General features: G+C 40.9%; 1 protein-coding gene across 6 annotated transcripts in view; it reads right to left on the reverse strand.

Annotated features, from left to right (window-relative positions):
• The window catches only part of SPOP (speckle type BTB/POZ protein), an 84,512-nt gene that overhangs the window by 46,991 nt on the left and 16,407 nt on the right, over positions 1-21,114 (reverse strand). For 2 of the 6 annotated variants that reach the window (XM_033183410.1, XM_033183405.1), the window contains exon 1: positions 2,900-3,726. The exons of the other annotated variants lie outside the window; for them this stretch is intronic. The gene's annotated coding sequence lies outside the window, so the exon portion shown is untranslated. Of the gene's footprint in view, positions 1-2,899; positions 3,727-21,114 lie in introns of those variants that run through there. 6 annotated transcript variants of the gene reach the window in all.

A 21,114-nucleotide genomic window follows, 5' to 3' on the forward strand; every position in this document is an offset into this window, starting at 1 on the left:
AACGCTTGCAGCAGGCAGAGTGTGTTATTAGAGAAGAGTAACAGTTTTCATTTGTAACACTTCAGGATTCCAAGTGCTCAAAGCTCTGAATAGGAGCCAGGTTTAAAGGGTGAAAAAACACAGAGCATAAAAATTAAAAATATACTCAACCTCACAATAATGAATAAGGCACAGTGGATTAAAGACTCCAGAAAAAATTTATAAATGAAAATCATTGGTAATTGAAACATATGGTCCTTGAACAAAATTTAAATGTAATAATTCTAATCAAATATCAAGGTGAAGACATATTTTTTAAATGCTTCCTTTGGCTAAGAATGCTTCAAGAGACCCTTCTATAAATATCAACTATGTCTGGATCACAGTGAACTTAGAAAGTAACATAAGAAGAACATGAACTAGATTGGAGATCACTAAATAGTCCCACACTCAGTAGGGAGAAAATATTCTAGAAGAAGGCTGGGCATGGTGGCTCACGCCTGTAATCTCAGCACTTTGGGAGGCCCAGGTGGGCAGATCACCTGAGGTCAGGAGTTCAAGACCAGCCTGGCCAACATGGTGAAACCCCATCTCTACAAAAACACAAAAATTAGCCAGAAATAATGGCGGGTGCCTGTAATCCCAGCTACTTGGGAGGCTGAGGCAGAAGAATCACTGGAACCTGGGAGGCGGAGGTTGTAGTGAGCTGAGATCGCGCCACTGCACTCCAGCCTGGGCGACAGAGCAAGAATCCGTCTCAAGAAAAAAAAAAAAAAGAAAGAAGGTATTCCAGGAGTTAAAAAGTAGTAAAAGAAAGCTTACAAGGAGAACAAAAGGTGAGCAGTAATTGAAGTTTATTTAAAAACACCTACTAACATGAGACAACAGAAATGCAAAATATTAAAATGCAAGCTGGCCAGGTGCTATGGCTCACACCTGTAATCCCAACACTTTGGGAGGCCAAGGCAGGAGGATTACATGAGCTCAGGAGTTCAAGATCAGCCTAGGCAACATAGTGAGACCCTGTCGCTAAAAAATTAATTAAATTAAAATAAATGTGAAGTTGCCAAATTTATCAGATTCCAAAAAGAATCCATAAGGAAAGAAAATTTCAGAGCCTCTCATTCTCTGATAAAAGAAGACCATTATTCCAAAGTATGGAAGGTTTTCCTCATCCCTCTCCCTCCCTCAAATAATGACTATAAATACCAAAGTGTTGGACCCAGTGGGAGAACTCAAATAATGAGATAGTTTAGGACAAAATCAAACCATTGAAACAAAAGAAGAGGAGAAGGAGGAAGAAGAAGATGATGAGGAGGACAAAGACCAGAAAAGATATGTACAAAGTTGTTCACTGGTTGTCTGTAATGTAATGGGGAGAAAAAAGGAAAACAATTTAAATATCCATCAAAGGGACTGTGGAAAACCTGTGAAATATTCATACTGTATAATAAAAACAAAACAGCTAAAATGGGAGACCTAGATCTGAATCCACCAACATGTACAGATTTTGGAAAACAAGAATGAAAACAAGACTGCTGCAGAACTTATATATATATATATACACACACACACACACACACACATACACATACATATGCACATATGTACTCACACGTAATTTACTGTCTAAAAATTAAGCACGTAAAGCAATACATTTTCATACATACACACATACATACACATCTACATTGCACTGGAATGATACACGCTAAATTCACGGTAACAGGTAGTCTCTGGTAGTGAAGGATGGAAACAGAACAGAAAGTATAAATAAATAAAACTTTAGCTGACAATGTCACAGTCTCTTTTTGTTTGGCTTTTTCTTTTTTTAAGCTTTTCAAATCTATGAATTCAGGAAAAATGGTAAATTAGAAAAGCTAAAGATTGCTTAATGACTTGTGATACAGAAAAAAAAGCTAAATAGCTTAAAGCAGTATTTTAAATAGATACTAATGCAGCCTAAATCAAACCAAAAAGAGCCAATGAATTCAGTCCAGATCATCTCACTAATGAAAATCCTGTGTTGGTAAATATTTTTCCTATAGCTGATGGGAATTATACAGCACTGGGGTTCCTTAAGCAGAGAAACTAAAGGGACTGACTTTATATATGTCAATAAGAAAGCACATCCCTCCCTTCCTCCCTTCCTTTCTCTCTCTCTCTCTCTCTTTCTTTTGAGACGGGGTCACCCTCTGTCACCCAGCTGGAGTACAGAGGCTCAATTTCTGCTCACTGCAATCTCTGCCTCCTGGGTTCAAGCAATTCTCCTGCCTCAGCCTCCTGAGTAGCTGGGATTACAGGTGCGCACCACCATGTTAGTGAGGCGGGTCTCGAACTCCTGATGTCTGTGATCTGCCCACCTCAGCCTCCCAAAGTGCTGGGATTACAGGCGTGAGTCACCGCGCCCCACCAGAAAGCACGTCTTAAAATAATGTTCATAGTAATCCGACATATCTTCATACAGACCATAAATCCTTATATTTTGCCTTAATTTTATTCCTCTAAGAACCAATCTCTCGTTTAATCATCTCAAATTTCAGTACCTGAAACTCAAAGACAGATTATAAAAACAACACTTGAGGCTTTTTTGCCTTCTTGAACTGACTTAAGCTTTTTTTCCTTCTTTCAAATATGTTTTTCCTCCTTCTTCCTTGACTTTTCCCATTTCCAACCTGTTGTTTTTTTTTTCCTTCCATTCTCTCACCAACAGTTGCTTTCAACTGCTAGCAAGCCTCTGGCATATTTATATTTTTTCACTTCTTAAAGGAAAAGATGCTCCCACTCCACAGCCCAAACGTCAAATAAAGGGGAAAAAAATTTATGTACAAAGTACTAACCATATTTTGATATCTTTCCTTTCTGTATTATGGCTAGGAATAAAGCTCTAATTGCCAAACGAGAGCAAAATCAAACTTACCTGTACATTTTATCATCTTTATAACATTTAAATTTATCCAGGGTCCTCTGTTTCACAAGTCACTTTGGTTAGGAATTATAAGGCCACTTAAAATAGGCCACTATAGTTGAGCACTATAGTCTAGTGGAAACCATAACCTCAAGATTCATGGTAGACAAACAACCTAGGCCAGGTGTGGCAGCTCATGCCTTTAATCCCAGCACTCGGGGAGGCCAAGGTGAGCACATCACTTGAGGTCAGGAGTTCCAAACCAGCCTGGCCAACATGGTGAAACCTCGTCTCTACTAAAAATACAAAAATTAGCCCGGCATGATGGCGCAAGCCTGTAATCCCAGCTACTCGGGAGGCGGAGGCCACAGTGAGCCGAGATCACGCCACCGCACTCCAGCCTGGGCGACAGAGTGAGACTCTATCTCAAAAAAAAAAGAAAGAAAAAAAGAGAGAGAGAAGCAACGTGTGCATTTCCACCCCCATCCTCCTTTAAAAGGATTTCCAAGGTCCTTTCCAGTTAAATGCTTTAAGCTATATAACCACTCCCTCATAAACAGTATTCAATGTTTCACAGTCTTCAAAGTACTCTGACATTTATGATCTTATTTGGGATTTTCAACAGCTCTGTGAGGCACACAGAGCAAGCAAGTATTTTACAAATAAGGGAACAGAAGCTCAGAGTTCCAATCTGCTGTGGTCACATGGCTATTAATGGGCTTGAGTTCAGAACACAAAGTCTTTTAACTCCTAAACCAACACTTTGCAATTCCTTTGGGGTGACTCTTAGATCAGGTATGGTCTTTTATTCAACATGTAGGAGTGGGAAAAATACCTGAGAAAGATACTTATATTCCCTAGCTTTCAGTTCCAATTTCATTTTCAAGTGGCAACTCAGTATGAATGTATGTTCTTTTGGCAGGGCAAGGTGACTCATGCCTGTAATTCCAGCACTTTGGGAGGCCAAGGCGGGCACATCGCCTGAGCTCAGGAGTTGCAGACCACCTGGGGCAACATGGTGGAACCCTGTCTCTACTAAAAAATACAAAAAAAAAAATTTGCCAGGTGTGGTAGTACATGCTTGTAGTCCCAGCTACTCGGAAGGCTGAGGCTGGAGAATCACTTCAGCCCAGGAGGCAGAGAGGTTACAGAGAGCCGAGATCATGCCACTGCACTCCAGCTTGGGCTACAGAGTGAGACATCATCTTAAAAAAAAAAAAAAAAAAAAAGGACATTATTTTGTTCTAATGAATTTGGAGCACCATTATTAATGGAGACCTCAACAAATCATTAATGGGTTCATGTCTACTTCCACGACTGGATCCTGGGAACGAATCTTATGTTGTAATTATTTTTATTTATTTTTTATTTTTTTATTTCTTGAGATGGAGACAGAGTCTTGCTCTGTCACCCAGTCTGGAATGCAGTGGCGCAATCTCGGCTCACTGCAACCTCCACCTCCCAGGTTCAAGCAATTCTCCTACCTCAGCCTTCCAAGTAGCTGGGATTACTGGGATTACAGGGGTGCGCCACCACGCCCAACTAATTTCTGTATTTTTAGTAGAGACGGGGTTTCACGATGTTGGCCAGGCTGGTCTCAAACGCCTGACCTCAAGTGATTCACCTGCCTTGGCCTCCCAAGTGCTAGGATTATAGGTGTGAGCCACTGCACCTGGATGTTGTAATTATTTCAGAATGACTTTTCATGCTTTAGCACCTAATCATCAGTTTTTTCAAATAAAATATCTATTGTTTTAACATGCCAGAGTAATTTTTCTAGTCTAAGTTTTCAAGAAACCAGTGTCTTTCTCCACAGCTATCTTCCTCTCCTTCGCCACAAGCTTACAGAATTAAAAAGCACAATTTTTTTTTTTTTTTTTTTTTTTTTGAGACGGAGTCTCGCTGTCACCCAGGCTGGAGTGCAGTGGCCAGATCTCAGCTCACTGCAAGCTCTGCCTCCCGGGTTCACGCCATTCTCCTGCCTCAGCCTCCCGAGTAGCTGGGACTACAGGCGCCGCCACCTAGCCCGGCTAGTTATTTTTTTGTATTTTTAGTAGAGACGGGGGTTTCACCGTGTTAGCTAGGATGGTCTCGATCTCCTGACCTCGTGATCCGCCCGTCTCGGCCTCCCAAAGTGCTGGGATTACAGGCTTGAGCCACCGCACCCAGCCAAAAAAGCACAATTTTTACCATTCTTTAATTATACTCATTTCAGGTGTCTAACATGACTAAAATACTAACTGGCACCTCTTCGACTCAATTGCTTAAGCTAAAAACCCTATCTTTTCCTATCCTCTTTATCAGGAAGTCCTGTCAGCTGTCCTGCTTCTCAATGTATTCCACATTTATCCATTTCCGTCAAAGCCAGAGTTTTCTCACCTGAATAGTTACTGGTTTCTAATTGATCTCCCAGCCTTCTCTGTAGCCCAATTTATGTATTCTTCACATGATAGCCACAGTGGGCTTTTAAAATGTAAATCCAGATATTGCTCCTTCACTTAACCATACTTAGAATTCCAGCTCTTTATCTGAACCTACAGAGTCCTGTAAGAGCTGGCCCAGTATACCAAATTCATCACCTACCACTCTCCCTTATCGCTAACTTTACTCCAAAAACACTGGGTTTTTCTCTCTACAAACAAGCCAAGATTGTTTCCATCTTAGGGCCTTTGCATTTTTCCCTCAGGCTGGAAGAAACTTCTTCCAGATATTCACATTGCTTCTTGTTACTTGTGGTCTTCTCTGACCACAGCCAAAAGCAGTAGCTCTACGCCTACACCTGCTATGAATTTGTTTCATGTGACTTAATCCTCTACACTGTCTACAGTCTATAGCCTGATCATTCGGGTGCACTTATAATAATCACATGTGGTCCTGCAGGGCTGAGACTCAGAACCTAGACAATGGGGGCTCTCCTGAAAGAATGCCCATTTCTAAGTCTGAAGCAGCCCCCTGGTCTTTTTCTTTTCAGTGCCCAACAGAGTACCTACTAAACTCATTTTACTTTGGGTGTACAATTTTTAAACAAAGACATATTTAATCTTAGAAAATTTTCCTATGATGTTGTTTAGGTCTCTCTTTTTAAAAATTACATCACACTTCTAGATTCTGCATTTTTTTATTTGCCTTAAAGAAATCAGCCAGGACCGGTGGTGTCCCATTATGACTAGTCTTTTTTTTCTTTAATTGATAGAAAGTAAACTATGGGCTGGGCGTGGTGGCTCATGCCTGTAATCCCAGCACTTTGGGAACCAAGGCGAGCGGATCACCTGAGGTCAGGAGTTTGAGACCAGCCTGGCCGACATGGTGAAACCCCATCTCTACTAAAAATACAAAAATTAGCTGGGCATGGTGGCGCATGCCTGTAATCCCAGCTACTCGGGAGGCTGAGGCAGGAGAATCGCTTAAACCGGGAGGCAGAGGTTGCAGTGAGCCAAGATTGTGCCATTCCACTCCAGCCTGGGCAACAAGAGCGGAACTCAGTCTCAGAAAAAAAAGAAAAAGAGGCCAGACATGATGGTGAACACCTGTAGTCCCAGCTACTTGGGAGGCTGAGGCAGGAGAATCGCTTCAAACCGGGAGGTGGAGGTTGCAGTGAGCCGAGCTCGTGCCACTGTACTCCAGCCTGGGCAACAAAGCAAGACTCTGTCTCAATAATAATAATAATAATTAATAAGCAGAAAAACAAAAAGTAGAGATATGAGTATTTCTGGAGATGAAGATCTAAATAATACCAGCAATTTTAACAAATACCTTATACAGTGATAGTAAAAATTGACGAAACTTGCTAACACTAAATTTTTCCCGAGTAAAAGACTAAGCTGATTTGAATAAACTAATGGAAGTTATTAACACTCTTTGTGGGCGAGAAGTTTGTACCTAGAACATCCTGTATTGTGCCTAGCACAGAGAAGGTGCTTCACAAGAAAAGTCTGGTGAATAAAGGAATAAAATAGCTCTGGAGATATAATAGGACTTAATAATATCCAGTCAAATGATTTCATTTTACAGATCAAGGAACTGAACCCCAAAGCAGCTTAGTGGCTTGCCCAATGTGATAATAATACATACAGGAAGCCAGCAGCAGAGTTCGGAACAGTATCTAGCTACTAGCTATCGTACTATCTCCCCACAGTTATGTGGGGAAAAAAGAGATGTTGGGCTCAAGAATTTCAGTGTGGGTAAATGAAAGATAAAAGATTGGTGAAAAATAATCAGACTGTAATTCAGAACACTGGGTCCAATAATGATTGATAAATTGGAATAGCGTAAGAAAGATATTGGTGAGGCACTATAGTTACCCATTAAGTAGAATCCAAATGGGCTACCAAATTCTCTCCATTATCAGAAAGGATACTAGACACAAAACCAGAAAACACACACAAAATTGCCTTCCCTCAACCTAGCTTTCCAGTCTTGTCTAATGTGACTGGTCAAATTAAGTCAACTGTCAAGCTACTCAATTACACTGCTCAGTCTATATTCACAGCAAAATTAAAGTGGCTATACAAACTGGATCCCTCCCAAGGATATGGAGTTACAAAGATAAATTTGCAACTCTATTTGTTCCTGGCTCCTGTAACCTTTTCTTATTTTCAATTCAACCAAACCTTTACTGATTAAAACAGCACAGACATAATTTGACTCATTCTTAAGATGTGAAAGGTATCTTTATTTCCTGAATAAAAGGCATCCTTTATTTCCTCTTTCAAAGCAAAGATTCATCCTATCATCTTAATCAAATTAGTATCAAATATTTAGAGTACCCATTTTGTGATAGGCCTATGGATCATTTAAATTTTGGAAGAATAGGCCCGGCACTGTGGCTCATGCCTGTAATCCCAACACTCTGGGAGGCCAAGGCGGGTGGATCACTTGAGGTCAGGAGTTCCAGACCAGCCTGGCCAACATGGCGAAACCCTATCTCCACTAGAAATACAAAAATTAGTCAGGCGTGGTGGTGGGCGCCTGTAATCCCAGCTACTTAGGAGTCTGAGGCATGAAAATTGCCTGAACCCAGGAGGCGAAGGTTGCAATGAGCCAAGATCGTGCCATTCACTGCACTCCAGCCTGGGCGACAAAGTGACACTCTCAAAAAAAAAAAAAAAAAATTGGAAGAATAAGTTTTCCCTACCTATACTACGACAGGTTGATCATCCCTAATCTGAAAATCTGAAATGCTCCAAAGTCCAAAACTTTTTGAGCACGGATATGATGCTCAAAGGAAATGTTCATTAGAGCATTTTGGATTTTTAATATTTGGATTAGGGGTGTAAATATTTCAAAATAGGAAAAAAATAAAAAATCTGAAACACTTCTAGTCCCAAGCATTTTGGATAAGGGATGCTCAACCTGTAGTAGAGTCACTACTACAGACAGATTTTAATCTTAAAGCTAACAACTAATCTTAGCATTAGTAAATGTGCTTCTATTACTTGTGCCTTTGTCAATCAACATAAAAAAATATTCATTGGATGCAGTTTGAATGTCCAGTCCCAGGCTGAACTGCCAATCTCACCATTGCCAATGTCTCTGTGTGGTTTGAATAAGGAGAAAGTGTTTCTGGCCTTGAAGACCCAAAATAGGTCTCAACTTAAAAGAATAACTCATATTTTCAAGAATGTAGAGTTTCTCTTCAGTACATAAAATTTCCTCCATTAGACAATTTCCTACCATCTCTTAAATTCTTCCTTTAAATAGCAAGCCATTTAAAAGTCACCAAGACTATATACCCCGACCCTTTTACCCCTGCATACCAAATGGAACAAAAACACAGTAAAACCAATTTTAAACATCTAGAATAGTCAGATAAGAATTCAAATCAGGAAGGGAAACTTTGGACTCTAGACACAAATTCACTTCAAATAATACTTAAGGAACTTGTAAATATATTTCTAAGGGATTGGGCCCCTCAAAGTTACAAAACATGGGGAAGAGTTAACACTACCACTTTATCATTATTGCCAGAGGTGGTTGCTTTAAGAACTGTCTTACAAAGGTCAACGTTTTATTGGGTATTCCAAAAATCAATCCTTCACAATGAGAAATGGACATCAGTTAAATAAACTGCTAGAATAAGAACAAGTCAATATATTCATAAGCTATTCATAAGCTATTGACATTCTCAGGGCCTGAATTCTAGTGCAGGTTTGAAGATACTTTCCTGAATGTGAATTTCCTCATTTTTCTTTCCCTCATCTTTAATTGAGGGTGACTCTAAGGTCCCTTCAGTGCTAAAGTTCTATGCCCCTTTGGAACACTGCTAAAATTGTATCTACCTTTCTTCATATATGCATTTTATTTTAAAGAAAAGCAGTATATATATATACACGTAACTTAATTCAAAAGTTACAAGAAGTTACAATTGAAAAGTAAGTTTCCTTCTAGATTTCAAATCCCTCTCTAAAGGTTTTAGAGAGGGATTTTTTATGTCTTCAAAAAAATGAACATAACAGGCATCTACCAGCATATATATATATATATATAATACAAATATATATATATATATTTTCCCTGTAGACATACTTTATTCTTTCTAATGGTTGCGCAGAATTCCACTGTTACCCTGCTGAATGGTTTCCATGCTTTTGCTACTGCAAACAATGTAGCAACAAGTGTATCTAAACATAAGCACAAGTAGGCCCAATAGCCTGCACGCTGTTTACTTTGATATTGTGAAATTACCCTCCAAAATATATGTACTTCCAATGTGACTCCCACTTGAGCATCTACCCTCCTTGATACATTCAGGATGGTCAGAGCTAGTCATAGAAGAGTGGGTACAAAAAAAACCTTTAAGTAGAAGAGCCAGTGAGATTTAGACCAAAAAAAGAAAAAGTCAAAAATGCCTTTTATAAATACAAATATATAATATAATATACACAATATATAAGTATATAATAGATATGATATGTGGTACTTTGCTTACAAGATTTAAGTGTTGATGCTTCCTTGCGGAGCTCTGAACGAAGATATAGACAGAAAAAAAAGTTTTTTCTATTCAAGGAGAGTAGGTGAGCAACTTGTATTGCAAATCCTATGAATCCCAAGAAGGCCTAATTCTATCTTAGATCAGGACGTGAATTTAAATGTACAACTAAATTCCACTACATACAATCTGGCCTCTTTCACCCAGAAATGGTTATCAGCACAGCGAAAGTGAATTTAGTTCCTCGTCTTTGTCCCTGTTAATGCAGCCATTAACCCCCAATTAAATAGGACAGTGCACGATTCCAGAGGTGATAAACATGTTAGTAAAACAATTTTACTACACAGACAACACATTCAACACAGACAACAATTCTTCGGGCATTTTTAAAACTGTTTTTTACTAGTGACAGTGTCTCGCTATGTTGCCCAGGCTGTTCTCAAACTCAGGGACTCAAGTGATCCTCCTACCCTGACCTCCCCAGAAGCTGAGACTACAGGTATGCTGCCACCACACCCAACTAAATGTTTAATTAAATAACTGTTACAATGTCTGGCATGCAGTAGATACTGAATAAGTAATTATTAAATTAATTCATGGCATCCACTTTGGAAATTGCATGTTAGTTTCTTTTTTCTTTTCTTTCTTTTTTTTAAAAGAGATAAGTAGCACTTTGTGAGGCTGAGGCCAGTGGATTGCCTGAGCTCAGGAGCTCCAGACCACCCTAGGCAACATGGTGAAACCCCATCTCTACTAAAATACAAAAATTAGCTAGGCGTGGTGGCGCATGCCTGTAGTCCCACCTATTCGGGAGGCTGAGGCACAAGAATTCCTTGAGCCCCGGAGGCGGAGGTTGCAGTGAGCCAAGATCGTGCCACTGTACTCCAGCTTGGGCAAAAAAAAAAAGTAGCCTGGTATGGTGGCACATGCCTGTAGTCCCTGCTACTAGGGAGGCTGAGATAGGAGGATCACTTGAGGCCAGGAGTTCAAGGCTGCAGGTTGCTATGATTGTGTCTGTGAATAGCCACTCTAGCCTATGCAATAGAGTGAGAGGTATCTTTAAAAAAGAGAGATAGACAAGGTACTCCTATGGTGCCTGGGCTGGACTTGAATTCCCGGGCTCAAGGGATCCTCTAGCGTCAGTCCTCCTAATAGCTGGGACTACAGGCACACACTATTGAGTATCATCTTAGTTTTAACTGAAAGTATTTGCAAAGGACTATGTAAACACAAGGCAATTCTAGGAGTGGGTGTGTATGTATGTGGTGAGGAGGAATATATGAGTTCCTAAAATCAAAATAAATGTATGTGAAGTTCCCATTTTCCTTTCCTGTAACTTGCTATTATAAATATTTATTACATCTTTGATTTTAACATGCTATTAATTTTGAGGAGAAAAAGAAAAAAGCAATACTTTGCTCTTAAATTGCAATGCAAAAAAACCTGCATATTTTACAATCAGAGAAACTTAGTATATCTAAAGTGGTATATTCGTTTTCAACTGAAGCTCCCTCTAATTTTGTAAGTAGGAAAATACAATTTATGAAATTCATATGAGACTATTCCCAACACATTATTTCTTCTCCTCACCCAAGTATACCAACTACACCCAACACTAAATCTCTTAAGAAAACTGCCCCCTACCGTGCCCAGCTATGAGAGAGACTGAGGCAGGGGGAATTTCTTGAGCTCAGAGGGTCAAGTCCAGCCTGGAAAACATAAGAAAACCCCCTCTCTTAAAATAAATAACTAAATAAAACAACAACAAAACTTGGTCCCAGTTTCTTCTACTATCAGGAGTCACTGAAACACAAACCTCACAATTTTAAGCATCAGTGGGAAGAACTCAGAATCAAAGCCAACCTTATATACACCTACACATAAAACCAACTGGTATTATGCTGAGAACCAGAAATCTCTCTTTCAAAATGAAGGCGGTCTTCTAGTCTTTGCTCTGACTACACCACAACTTATTGGTAGGGCCAAACTGCAGACACTGGGCTCAGAGCAAATACTTCCAGGTATCCAACAGGGCATGAACTGGAAAGGGGAGGGTGAGCTGAATTAAATGGGATGGAAAGCCAAATATTAGAGTTCCTTTGGGGCCAGGCGCGGTGGCTCATGCCTGTAATCCCAGGCATTGGGAGGCCAAGGTGGGTGGATCATGAGGTCAAGAGATTGACCAACATGATGAAACCCCATTTCTACTAAAAAAATACAAAAATTGGCCGGGCATGGTGGTGTCTGCCTGTAGTCCCAGCTACTAGGGAAGCTGAGGCAGGAGAATCACTTGAACCCAGGAGGCAGAGGTTGCAGTGTGCCAATATCACACCACTGCACTCCAGTCTGGCGACAGCAAGACTCTGTCTCAAACAAACAAACAAACAAAAGAATTACTTTGGGCCAGGTGCAGTGGTTCATGCCTGTAATCCCAATATTTTGGGAGGTGGAGGTGGGAGGATCACTTCAGCCCAGGAGTTCGAGACAACCTGGACAACATGGCAAAACGCGATCTCTACAAAGAAATACAAAAATTAGCCAAGCGTGATGGCTCATGCCTGTGGTCCCAGCTACTTGGGAGACTGGGGTGGAAGGATCACTTGAGCACAGGAGGCAGAGGTTGGTAGTTATCTGGGAGGTCCCCAGAAACCCTTACCTGCAGGCATATGATTTGAGTTGCAGCTGAAGAAAAATTAAAATCTTCTAGGTGCTTGAAGATTCTACTTATGGCCGGGCGCGGTGGCTCAAGCCTGTAATCCCAGCACTTTGGGAGGCCAAGACGGGTGGATCACGAGGTCAGGAGATCAAGACCATTCTGGCTAACATGGTGAAACCCCATCTCTACTAAAAAATACAGAAAACTAGCCGGGCGAGGTGGCGGGCACTTGTAGTCCCAGCTACTTGGGAGACTGAGGCAGGAGAATGGCATAAACCCGGGAGGCGGAGCTTGCAGTGAGCTGAGATCCAGCCACTGCACTCCAGCCTGGGCGACAGAGCGAGACTCCGTCTCAAAAAAAAAAAAAAAAAAAAAGAAAATTCTACTTATTACAGTCAACATCCCATTTATCAGACTGAATTCCACAGATTAGTAAATAAAAATTTTAGGTTAAGTGTTCTCAAATAAAAATTTTAAACACCAAAACAAAACAATAAAAACCACAAATATTCCAACCAACAATTAAACAAAAAGGCCTTGGACTGAGGAAAAGGAATCACACCCCTCAATACAATCTACTGTTTCCAAGACACAAGAATCTGTTTCTTGGACTTGAGATTGGTATTAAGTGGCAGTGGACCAAGGAGAAAAAAATAAATGACATGAAACAAACCCAAAAATCAAATCCAAAGACAATTTAACACTGAGCTTGCTCTACTGTCAAGAACAAATTAAAGCAATGTTTGCTGGGGTTGCCATAGCAAACTACTATGACATAAAAGAAAACAATAGCTCACAATAGGCTGTAAACAGTCTAGTAATCAAAGTGCGTATTTATTGGTTACTACCTATAGCTGTCAGAAAAGTTTATCCAATCAGATCAGGTAATACATATAACTTTCTTTCTTTTTTTTTTTTTTTTAAGAGATGGAGTCTCACTCTGTCACCCAGGCTGGAGTGCAGTGGCGTGACCTCCACTCACTACAACCTCTGCCTCCCAGGTTCTAGCAATTCTCCTGCCTCAGCCTCCCAAGTAGGTGGGACTACAGGCACACACCGCCATGCCCAGCTAATTTTTTGTATTTTAGTAGAGAAGGGGTTTCACCATGTTGCCCAGGCTGGTCTCAAATTCCCGAGCTCAGGCAATCCACCTGCCTCGGTCTCCCCAAGTGCTAGGATTACAGGCGTGAGCCACTGCACCCAACCATACAAATAACTTTCCAAAGTAAGTTTTTAAATTGTTGTCCAATGTTCTTGAGATTTATAATTAACCCAATCACTTCTATAGGTATTGCATGTCTAAAAACTTTGACTTTCATGGCCGAGAGCAGTGGCTCACGCCTGTAATCCCAACATTCTGGGAGGCCAAGGCGGGTGGATCATTTGAGATCTTGAGTTGGAGGCCAGCCTGACCAACATGGTGAAACCCTGTCTCTACCAAAAATACAAAAAAATTAGCTGGGCGTGCTGGTGTATGCCTGTAGTCCCAGCTACTCAGGAGGCTGAGGCAGAAGAATCGCCTTAACCCGGAAGGCGGAGGTTGTAGTGGGCAAGATCGTGTCACTGCACTCTAGCCTGAGAGACAGAGTGAGACTCTGTCTCAAAAAAATAAATAAATAAAATTAAATGGCATTCTGGTTTATTTTGTCAACTGTTAGTGAGGTTAGTTAACTACTTTCCCCAAGACCAATTAACTCTGGTAACAATGAAGAAACTGAGTTTACTTGCAAAACTGAGGAACAGATCCTGAATCTTCAAGATCCCACCAAGTTAACAGCATCCCAAGAGGGCCTGTCAGAAGAGCCAGTCAGTCACCTATGGTGCCTTACATTGGTCAAAAGTTGTATAATTTAGTGAAAAGAATGTAACACTAGGAAGGAGATACTTAAAGTATGCCCCGAATTAAGCTCTGAACATGGTTATATACTTTAAAAAGAAAGTTCCTGAGTTTAAAAAAGTACTAGTCAGTTCTCAATTATCCATACTAAAGGATGTAAAAAGTGATATAAATATTCCAAAACAGGTATTAAAAAATAAATCCTTAACATTTTACTTTGGAATGCATGATGTAATTTTTCCTATAGATTTACATCCAACATTCTATCTTGGCTAAAATAATAGTAATTATTTACGTAGTCTGGACATAGATTAAAAGACATCATGGGAGTGAATTCAAGATAAAATAGGAACTCAGCAAGAGATAAATGTTGATGGATAATGTATATGAGGATAATTTAAAACTATTATATAATAATTCCTCTTGATCTCACAGCATCTTCTAGCAGCTCAGTCTTAGCCATAAAATATTTTTCGAATGAAAACTTCTTTTTTCTTTTCTTTCTCTTTTTTTTTTTTGAGACAGTTTCACTCTCGTTGCCCAGGCTGGAGTACAATGGCGCAATCTTGGCTCACCGCAACCTCTACCTCCCGAGTTCAAGTGATTCTCCTGTTTCAGCTTCCCAAGTAGCTAGGATTACAGGCACGTGCCACCACGCCTGGCTAATTTTTTGTATTTTTATTAAAGACGGGGTTTCTCCATGTTGGTCAGGCTAATCTCAAACTCCTGACCTCAGGTGATCTGCCTGCTTCGGCCTCCCAAAGTGCTGTAACCACAGGTGTGAGCCACGGTGCCCGGCCAGGTATTCTTAAAAGTGATGTAATAATCTCTGCATCAGAAAGAACTTCAGAAACCACCTTGTCCGAACTCTTTGATATTACAAAAGAGTTTATAATATCAAATTCTTTGATATCCACAAAAGTTGCAACATGTCTATATATAGAGAACTATAGAGTAATATAAATATTTAAGTATTGGGAAGATCATTATTTAAATAATTCACATATAAAGAACCTTTCTCGGGTATTTCTTGTAAAAAGAGACTTCAATGTATCCAGTTTGCTTAAAATTAGGCCACATCTAGCTTTCTGCTTTATCTTACACTTGCATACTACACAACTTCAGATGTACTAAAAATAAAATCAGTCCTCTGGGACATAACTCCCATAAAAACCTCTCCACTACACCACTATACAAACCCTCCTCTCCAATTAGTTGACCCTAGCCTGTTTTTTCAGCTCATACATACAACCATATGCCTTTCTCAAATTTATTCATACCACCCTGAAAGCCAGAAATGTTCTACCTCCTATCTGAATACTACCCTTCCAGGTCCAAGTCAAGTCCTACCTTGTTCTGAAGCATTTCCTAACTGCCCCAGTATACTCTAAATTCCTAGTGTCACTTTCTTGGCAGTTAACAAATGTTACTAAGAACTCATTAGCTGCCAATTAACACAGGATGCCCAGAATTTTAATTCTCTATGTTCTTCCCCACTCCAAAATTATCTTTTATAGGTCTAGTAATATCTAGGAATTGACACTTAAAAAACAATTTATCAGATGGAAAGAAGAAAACAGTTGCTACACAAATAAAATTGATTTAGGCCAGGCGCTGTGGCTCACGCCTGTAATCCCAGCACTTTGGGAGGCCGAGGCGGGTGGATCATGAGGTCAGGAGATCAAGACTATCCTGGCTAACATGGTGAAACACTGTCTCTAGCAAAAAAAAAAAAAATACAAAAAATTAGCCAGACGTGGTGGTGGGCACCGGTAGTCCCAGTTACTTGGGAGGCTGAGGTAGAATGTCATGAACCTGGGAGGCGGAGCTTGCAGTGGGCCGAGATTGCAACACAGCACTCCAGCCTGGGTGGCAGAGCAAGACTCTGTCTCAAAAAAAAAACAAAAAACAGAATAAAGTTGATTTTTTCCCTTTATCAAAATACCCTTTAATGCTGTTTACATTTTTTTCAATTATGAGAATATTTAAGGAATAATTAGGAAAAATCTAATATTGTACAGCAATTCTACTTCAGGAATAAATCCTAAGGAATCAATCTGATTGATGTATAAAGATTTATGTACAAGGATGTTCATCACTGCAAATTTTTTCTTTTTGAGACGTAGTCTTGCAGTGTCACCCAGGCTGGAGTACAATGGCGTGACCTCGGCTCACTGCAAACTCTGCCTCCTGGGTTCAAACGATTCTCCTGCCTCAGCCTCTCAAGTAGCTGGGATTATAGGTGCCGGCCACCACGCCCAGCTAATTTTCGTATTTTTAGTAGGGACAGGGTTTCACTATGTTGGCCAGGCTGGTCTCGAACGCCTGACCTTATGATCCACTCGCCTCAGCCTCCCAAAGTGGCTGGGACTACAGGCGTGAGCCACCGCACTCGGCTTTTTTTTTTTTTTTTTTTAAAGAAACGGCGTCTCGCTCTGTCGCCCAGGCTAGAGTGCAGTGGCGTGATCTCGGCTCGCTGCAACCTCCGCCTCCTGGGTTCAAACAATTCTCCTGCCTCAGCCTCCTGAGTTGCTGGGACTACAGCCACATGTCACCACGCCTGGCTAATTTTTTGTATTTTTAGTAGAGACGGGGTTTCACTGTGTTAGCTAGGATGGTCTCGATCTCCTGAGCTCATGATCCGCCCATCTCAGCCTCCTAAAGTGCTGGGATTACAGGCGTGAGCCACCTCGCCCAGCTGTCACCGCAAAATTTATAAGGAAAAACTGGAGGAAAAAAGTTCATTATTGGGAAATTGGCCAAATAAAATATGATGAATTTGGCTGGGCGCGGTGGCTCAAGCCTGTAATCCCAGCACTTTCGGAGGCCCAGACGGGCGGATCACGAGGTCAGGAGATGGAGACCATCCTGGCTAACACGGTGAAACCCCCGTCTCTACTAAAAAAAAATACAAAAAACTAGCCGGGCGAGGTGGCGGGCGCCTGTAGTCCCAGCTACTCGGGAGGCTGAGGCAGGAGAATGGCATAAACCCGGGAGGCGGAGCTTGCAGTGAACTGAGATCCGGCCACTGCACTCCAGCCTGGGCGACAGAGCGAGACTCCATCTCAAAAAAAAAAAAAAATGAATTCATACAACAGAATTCTATGTAGTTACTTTGAGAAGTTATTTTTTTTTTACTGGTATAAAAGGTCTACAATATGCTGAATGTTTAAGGTAATTTTTTTAAAAAATCAATTTTTTTGTAAAGATATAAATATCTACATGCACATACACATTTAGAGAAATGCCCAATAAGATGTTCAGAAAATGTTAACTGTAGTTAACTCTGTATGGTGGGATCTGGGGTAATTTTTTACTTTTTTCTTCATACTTTTCTATTTTTTTCCAAGAATTATTTTATAATCAGCAAAAGGAAATACTTTTGTTCTGAAAAAATACCATGTTGATTTTTAAATCTTAAGTCTTTTTAAGGATTCACGTGGAGTGCATTACTCCCATTTACTACTAACACCACCAATTAAAGGGCCACATAGGTGCTCCTAATGAGAAGTAATTTCTAACAATATGTCAAAGTGGAGTGCAAGGAACTTCCCTGTTGTTTTTTTTTTTTTAATTTTTATTTTTATTTTTTTTTTGAGACGGAGTCTCGCTCTGTCACCCGGGCTGCAGTGCAGTGGCCGGATCTCAGCTCACTGCAAGCTCCGCCTCCCGGGTTCACGCCATTCTCCTGCCTCAGCCTCCCGAGTAGCTGGGACTACAGGCGCCCGCCACCGCACCCGGCTAGTTTTTTGTATTTTTTAGTAGAGACGGGGTTTCACCATGTTAGCCAGGATGGTCTCGATCTCCTGACCTCGTGATCCGCCCGTCTCGGCCTCCCAAAGTGCTGGGATTACAGGCTTGAGCCACGGCACCTGGCCTGAAACTTCCCTGTTTTCATGTTGTTTCTTCAAGCCAGCAAGTTTCTGAAATAATTTACCCATAGCTTTCCCTGAAGGGAGTTTCTCACCTATGCAGAAGATGTTTCCATCAGTGGTGGCAGGACAGGTAGCAATGAGTCAAGTCATCACCAAGTTATATTTCAAAGGTGGAGCATCACCACCACCATCATCAGACAACCAAGCGGAGAAGAACTACCACTGCTGTAGCATCTCTGGTCAACAAATTTGACTACTGGGATACACTGAGACCAACATGGTACTCTGTGTCTTTGTGTTGACCAAATGTCAATGTCAAGGGCTCCCACAGCCATTCTACCTCATGTGCTCATCCATGCTCCCACACCTTAGCAAAGATCTGCTTGGAACTTTCTCCACTTCCCAGACACCAACTTCTGAATTTTTCTCAGCCCTCTTATCCCTCTACCAAGAAGGAGAGAAGAGTTAAAATGAGAAAACAAAAAGTGCAAAAGCCCAAGGGAGGACCCAGCTGGGTATACTGGAAGACTAGAAAGAAAGGCAGTATAGCTTGAACATGGTCATCAAAGGAAAACACTAAAAGAAACAGGCAAGGACCACATCACAGAGATCCAAACAGGTCAGAATACATCTGGGGATGTTATTTTCATAAATGTTGCTGCTCCCATGGTGAATCAATTTTATGCAAATGAAACCTCATCTATTCTTCCAAAACTTGGTACAATAGACCCAACCGCCTGCCTGCTAGGCAGTGTCTCCTAAACGTCAATACAACCAAAGCCAAACACTACCTTTTTTCCCAAACCAGCTCCTCCGACAGCTTCATATCTGCTAATGGACAGATCATTCACCCAGGCTTTATATCTCAATGTTATCTTTCATTCTTTGCCTATTGTCCACCTCTGTTACACACAAGCTTCTCAGTCCTTAAACCTCCAACCTACTTATGCTTTCCTAGCACCACTGACACTATCCTGATTCAAATTACCACCAATTCTTGTTCAGATTACTAAAGTAGGCTAGTTTCCATATCTCCAGTTCTTTCACCATTAAGTTTGTCCTATATGATGTTATTTAGATACTTTCAAAACCATCAATAAGCAGATGATATAAAACTGTATTACCTCAAGCTCTGATTTCATTTCAAGCTCCACTCATATATCTGCCTACTTAACATATTTATACTTAGCCTCATTCGCATCTCAAATTTAACATGTCTAAAATTGAACTCCTGATTTCTGATCTTCCCTCCAAATTCCACACCTACTCCTCCCATTCCTATCTCCCACCCTCATCTCAGTAAGTGACACGTCTACCCATCCAGTTGCTTCAGCCAGAAACCTGGGAGTCATTCTTGACACTTTCCTCTTCCTCAACCCCCACATTCAATCTATAATTAAATGAATTCTTTCTTTAACATACTTCTCGAATCCATCCACTTCTCTCCATCTCTTCTGTCACTAAGTCCCACCTGCAGATACTTATTTAAGTGGTATAGGTGCAGCCCAGGCATCAGTAGAAAAAGTTCCCCAGGTGATTCTAACAAACAGCTAAGAGTGAGAACCACTGCTCTACAACATTTGGACTTCCATCAACCTCTCTGACTTCATTTCTACTACTTTCTCTCTTGTTCACTTACCTCCAGCCATGCTGGTCTCCTTGCTGGTTCCTTGAGTATGGCAGGCACATACATACCTTATGGTTTTTGCTATTTCTTTTGTCTAGAGTGCTAGTTCACTCCTTCATCCTCTACAGATATTATTCATATACCTTTCATGTGAGTTAGTGAGGCCTTCCCTAGCCATTCTCTCTAAAATCACAACACCTACTCCCACCCCAACATTCCCTATCTATCCCTTTTTCGGGTTGTATTTTTCTCCTTGAAACTTATCACTTTCCAATATACCATTTATTTTATTTATCTTGTTTGCTACCTGAACATAAGCTCCATGAGAGTAGGGATTTTTGTCTGTTTTTGTCCCCAGCATCTAGAATAGCATCTGGCACACAGTTGGTACCCAATTAATATTTAATGCCTCAGCAAGGCCTTCCCTGACTCCTCCAACTAAATCTAATCTCCCCATTATTTTCCTTAATAATTTATTCTGGCCAGGTGCGGTGGCTCACGCCTGTAATCCCAGCATTTTGGGAGGCCGAGGTGGGTGGATCACGAGGTCAGGAGATTAAGACCAGCCTGGCTAATGGGGAAACCCCATCTCTACTAAAAAATTCAAAAAAATTAGCCGGCCGTGGTGGTGGGTGCCTGTAGTCCCAGCTACTCGGGAGGCTGAGAGGCAGAAGAATGGCATGAACCCAGGAGGCGGAGCTTGCGGGGAGATGAGATCGCCCCACTGCACTCCAGCCTGGGAGACAGAGCGAGACTCCATCTCAAAATAATAATAATAATAATAATTTATTCCTTTCCTTCATTACATTTACAATAATTTATAACTACATTAGCTTGTTGAAGTTCCTTTTCTAGACTACAAATTCTGTGATAGGGGATTTTCTATGAGGCTCACCATCATATAAACTTTGCCTCACTTATACGGCACAGAGTAGCTACTAAAAAGAGAGTCAGTAAATCAGTAACAAATAAAATTTGTGAAAGCACACCCTAATCATGTTATTTCTTCAATCAAAAATTTTCAATCTCTCATGCTTTACCACGTTAAACCCAAACTGCTTGGCCATAGTAGAAAACCTTCCATGCTCTGATCCCATTTATTTTCCAGTCTTATCCTCCATTATCCTATCTTCTGCTTCAGCCACGCTATGCTCTTCATCATTTCCAGTACACACCCTATGCTAACACTGCACTTCCCCACCTCCACATTTTCACTCATGACATTTCTTCTGCCTCAATTCCCTTCCCCATCTATGCCAGTGGAAATTCCAACCTTCAAAATACCCACCCTTCAAAGCTCAGTT

Source organism: Trachypithecus francoisi, unplaced genomic scaffold, assembly GCF_009764315.1.
Source record: "Trachypithecus francoisi isolate TF-2019V2 unplaced genomic scaffold, Tfra_2.0 Lachesis_group20, whole genome shotgun sequence".
NCBI classification, from domain to species: Eukaryota; Metazoa; Chordata; class Mammalia; order Primates; family Cercopithecidae; genus Trachypithecus; species Trachypithecus francoisi.